The sequence below is a fragment of the Octopus bimaculoides genome, chromosome 3 (genome assembly GCF_001194135.2).
Source record: "Octopus bimaculoides isolate UCB-OBI-ISO-001 chromosome 3, ASM119413v2, whole genome shotgun sequence".
NCBI classification, from domain to species: domain Eukaryota; kingdom Metazoa; phylum Mollusca; class Cephalopoda; order Octopoda; family Octopodidae; genus Octopus; species Octopus bimaculoides.
Genome location: NC_068983.1, coordinates 12,551,365 through 12,556,777, shown reverse-complemented (window position 1 = coordinate 12,556,777; position 5,413 = coordinate 12,551,365).

Sequence of the window (5,413 nt, the reverse complement as noted above, 5' to 3'; positions counted from 1 at the left end):
ATATATATATATATATATATATATATACATACAGGTGCAGTCGTAGCTGTCTGGTAAAAAGCTTGCTTTCCAACTACATGGTTCCAGGTTCAGTCCGACTGCTTTTTACGTTGGGCGAGTGGCTTCTACTCTAGCCCTGGAGCGATCAAAGCCTTGTCGGTGGATCTGGTAGACAGAAACTGAGAGAATCCCATCGTATATATATATGTGTGTGTGTGTGTGTGTGTGTGTGTGTGTGTGTGTGCATTTGTATTTGTCCGCCCCCCTCATCAACGCTTCATAACTGTTGCTGATGTGTTTACGTCTCCGAAAGTTATCGGTTCTGCACAAGAGACCGATAGAATAAATATTCGGTTTACAAAAAATAAGTCTTGGGTTCTATTTCTTCGATGAAGGCGGTGCTCCAGCATGGCCGCAGTGCAATGACTGAAACAAATACAGGAAAAAAAACAGAATAGATGTATTAGGGTTGTGACTTTTTAATTTTTTTAAAAGTAAACAAGTTCCTGTATAAAAAGTCAATAAATAACGTTATATAAATAGTGAAGATAATCTTTGTTTGAAGTTTTTTTGTAAAAATATCACCCGCAACTTAAGAAATCTAACATTACTTTTGACTCAAACCATGCAAAATTCTAGGGAGGTTCATAATGTCTACTCAACTTTTTTCCAAACTTGGTGTGCTTACTTAATGCAATGCCGAAGCAGTATATCTCAAATTTTAGCTTTCAAGTAGTTTAGGGGTTATAGAGTTTTTAATTAGTTACGACTTAGGCCCTACTTTAGGAAATATTCTCTTCCTCTCCTTTTTTATTTCTGTGATGCTTAAAACTCTGACTATATTAACTGTTTTTCAGAATAGCAGGCTTATCCAAGTAGAGTATCTAAAATAATGTCTCATAGGCGCAGGAGTGGCTGTGTGGTAAGTAGCTTGCTTACCAACCACATGGTTTCGGGTTCAGTCTCACTGCGTGGCACCTTGGGCAAGTGTCTTCTACTATAGCCTCGGGCCGACCAAAGCCTTGTGAGTGGATTTGGTAGACGGAAACTGAAAGAAGCCTGTCGTATATATGTATATATATATATGTGTGTGTGTGTTTGGACGAACAATCTCGTGCAATTTTCAAGAATCACATAGGAAAAGAAGACCTCTTCTTCTAGAAGAGCATACTTTGGAAAACAACTGCAGGATACCAATAAAACTTCAAATTTTCGGTTATGAACCCCTCTAGAATATTGCATGGTTTGGGTGACGTTTTTTTCTTTTTTTCAAATAAAGCAAAATAAATGCTAGTTTCCTAACTTTTATGAAATTATTAATCGAATTACAGTATAGCGTTATTAGGTTGTTAAAAAGTCATAACCCTAATATATAAACATATATATACATATAAAATATGTGTATATAAGTAAGAGTGTATGTATACATACATCTCTCTCTCTCTCTCTCTCTCTCTCTCTCTCTCTCTCTCTCTCTCTCTCTCTCTGTATATATATATATATATATATATATATATATATGTGTGTGTGTGTGTGTGTGTGTGTGTGTATGTGTGTGGGTGTATGTCTGTATGTATGTATGTTTGTATATATATGTAGAGAGAGAGAGAGAGAGAGAGAGAGTCAGACAGACAGGTACATACACACAGTTAAATCATTATCTGATGAGCGATAGCCATATTGGATAATTATTGATTTTAAGTAACGTTTTAATCTTGTGCTAAAAACCCTTCTTGTTATCGAGAAATATATCACGAATTCCATTATAGACTCTGTTTTCTTTTAGGCTTATTCATCCCGTGGTGAACATTTTCTGTTTTGTTTCCTATTTACATTGAGGTGAAAAGGAAACTCGATATAATGAAAAGAAGGACGACATTTCAGTTTACAATTCAGGATTAAAAATCTGAGAAAATGAGATTAAAATTTAATGAAAGGAAAGTAGACAAACATAACGGTTTCTTTGGTTGGGAATTTAACTCAAAATTTATGGACTATCCTACAGCTAGACCCCAAGATGCATACCAAATATAATGAGCCGTGGGTCTTAACCCTTTAGCATTCAGATTATTCTGTCCGACGTAAAGCCTGTTTAATTACATTGTTTTAAGTTAATTGTACAGCATCTGAGATTTTGATGATGTCCCCGTTTATTTTTAGAATGACTTTGTAGGGTAGGTGTGAGAGGTCAGACCTGGCTGGTTTGAGCATAAAACTGGAAGACAATTTTGGTTTGATATGGCCGGTTTAAACACTAAAGTGCTAAACTTGAACACTGGAGTCAACTCTTTTAACCACTAAGTCAGACTTTCTGCAAATACAACTCAATTTTAATACTATTTAGCATTTCAATTCTTATATACTTCACAGTTATTGATCAGTGAATGCTTTAATAACTAGACTTTAAAACGTATACTACGAAGTGTTTAGATGCGGAAAATACTACTAGAATAGACAGAACATTCTAGTTGTTTTAATTGGTTTCAATAGCGTTATAAATATGTATGTTCCACTTAATATGATTTCAGAGATGAAAATAATTAGTTCGCAGCTAAGTGAGGTGTTATACATTGTCTCCCCAATTTCTTCTCTTCATCCCTCTTCCTCTCATCCTCTCTCTCTTTCTCTATCTATCTATCTATCTATCTATCTATCTATCTATCTATCTATCTATCTATCTATCTATCGGTGCAACATCCCCTTCTCTCAGTCATTGTGTTTGTTTAACATCTACCCACTGTCTATATATCGCTTCTCTACCTTCTTTTGTCTCAAAAACATTTTTCCCCATCTTCTAGTCTTTCCTCTCTCCCTCACGATTTCTCTCTCTCCCCTCTATCTTCTCTCTCCTCTCTCTCTCTCTCTCTCTCTCTCTCTCTCATTCTATGCATCTGTCTATGTATCTGACTGTTTCTGATATTTGCTTTTATTCTCCCCATCACTCTCTTTCTCACTCCTAGTTCGTGTGCCTATCTGTTATTTGCTTCCACTCTCTCTCTCACATTCTCTATGTATCTTCCACTTTCCCTTCCTGCTTCTCTTTTTGTCTCTCACTCTCTCTGTCTTCCTCTTTCAAGATTTTGTCTTCTTCTTTTTATATCATTTTTTCTTCATTTCCGTTAATCTCTCTCAAACCTTTCTTTCTCACTGCCCACTCTCTCCCTTTCTCTCCCCTCCTTCCCCCTCTTTCTCCCTCTCTTTCTCGTAGTTGATGAGAAGCTGTTGAAGTACCCCTTTAATAGATCCTGCAGCAATATAGACCGACTCCAGGCTTATGTAATTAACAGTCACTCTAGCATTTCAGAGACTAAATGAAGAACGCATTTTCATCACGTACAACAGCCATATTGTTTTTTAAATTAGTATCTCCTTACTCGATATTAAAAACTTGACCTGAAATGAAATGAGAACAGTTGTTGCATTACATATTATGCAGTTGCTAGTTAATTATAGAATTATCTAATAAACTTAATTATTGGATATAATGTTTTTATAAATATTGGCTTCAAATTTTGTCACTAGGCCAGCAATTATAGGGGAAATTTAAGCCGGTTATACCGACCCCAGTGTTTGATCATCATCATCATCGTCGTCGTTTAACGTCTGCTTTCCATGCTAGCATGGGTTGGACGATTTGACTGAGGACTGGTGGACCAGGAGGCGACACCAGGCTCCAATCCGATTTGGCAGAGTGTCTACAGCTGGATGCCCTTCCTAACGCCAAGATGCCCTTCATTTTATCGACTCCGAATGGATGAAAGACAATGTTATCCTCAGCGGTATTTGAATTTGAATCATGAAGACGGACGAAATGAGGTTAAGCATTTTGCCGGGCATGGTAAAGGTTCTGACAGCCTGCCGTCTTAAAAGCTTTATAAACGTTGGTTACAAATTTTGGCACAAGGCCAGTAACTTTGGGTGAAGAAGTAATCGATTACATCGACACCAAGTATTTTACTGGTACCTATTTTATCGACCCCGAAAGGATGAAAGGCAAAGTTGTCCTCAGCGGAATTTGAACTCAGGGCCTAAAGTCAGAAGAAACGTCACTAAATATTTTTCTCGATATGCTAACGGTTCTCAAAGGTCACTGCCTTAAAGGCTCTATAAATATTACCATAGGCACAGGTGTAGCTGTATCAGTATTGAGTTCACTGTGAAATTTCGGGATTTCAGTTTCGATCCCAATGAATCAATATCTACTTTTGATCAAAGTTACGTGAGCTCAGAAGCCGTTCCGCTTCTTAGTCGTAAAATTAACACATCATTTGTTTTGACATCATGATTTAGTTGTAAGAAAAGTTCGAGAAATGTCTAGTTTTGAAGATATAGTCCTTACTTTAATCCGTCACAGAGGTTCTGAAAACCATCATGATTGTTGTCCGTCCTCATGGGGAAAAGTCATTAAATTTGGGAACAAAAATGGTTACATTTCTAGATGAGCCGATTTAGCTCTGTGGTCCCCTAAGAAAAGTCAATGCACTGCGCTCTATAATATGTATTTATTAACAGCAAGCATAGCATACATAGATCAGGCCAGAGTACCTGAAACCGTGAGGCACTGGAGTAGCTGCCCAATGTGTTCAGGAGTTACGACAGTATTGCTTCCTAGTTGTTTTTCTCGGATGTTATCAATTTCAATTTAGGTGTGTTTCAGCATGCACTTTTTAGTTTCATCTGGCAAGATGGAGTCTGATTATTGCTAAAATGTCTTGTCTTATGTTATCGAGACAGTTGTTACTGTTGCTTGAGTTCCTTATGATGATGATGATGATGATGATGATGATGATAAAAAATATTCAGACAAATATATAACAAAAACACCAGGACTTACAAGTATATATAACATACAGAAAATTGCACTACTGGGCAATACACACATCCTACGCAAAACACTTTTAATACAGTAACCATAAGAGCATCACAGTAAACCACAGCACATACCCAAGGCACACAGAGCTGCGCTCGGTAGTGAAGTGAAAGAACGCTATAAAAATAAAACTACTGAATAATAATAATAATAATAATAATAATAATAATAATAATAATAATAATAATAATAATAATAAAACTGCAAAAATTCTTCGCAGGGTTCTTGAAGCATTACCAGCAAACAAGTGTCATCTTAGTCTGCTGACTGTGGACAGCTGACACCTTCCAGAATATCCAACAACATAAGTTGTGAGTTTTGGTACAATAATAGTAGTAGTAGTAGTAGTAGTAGTAGTAGTAGTAGTAGTAGTAGTAGTAGTAGTAGTAGTTGTTGTTGTAGTAGTAGTAGTAGTAGTAGTAGTAGTAGTTGTTTCAAATTATGGCATTAGGCCAGCATTTTCGTGGACGGATTGAGTCGACAGCATATTTCGGGAATGAGTGGTTCGATTTACGCATTACTTGTTTTATTCCGTTTGTATTC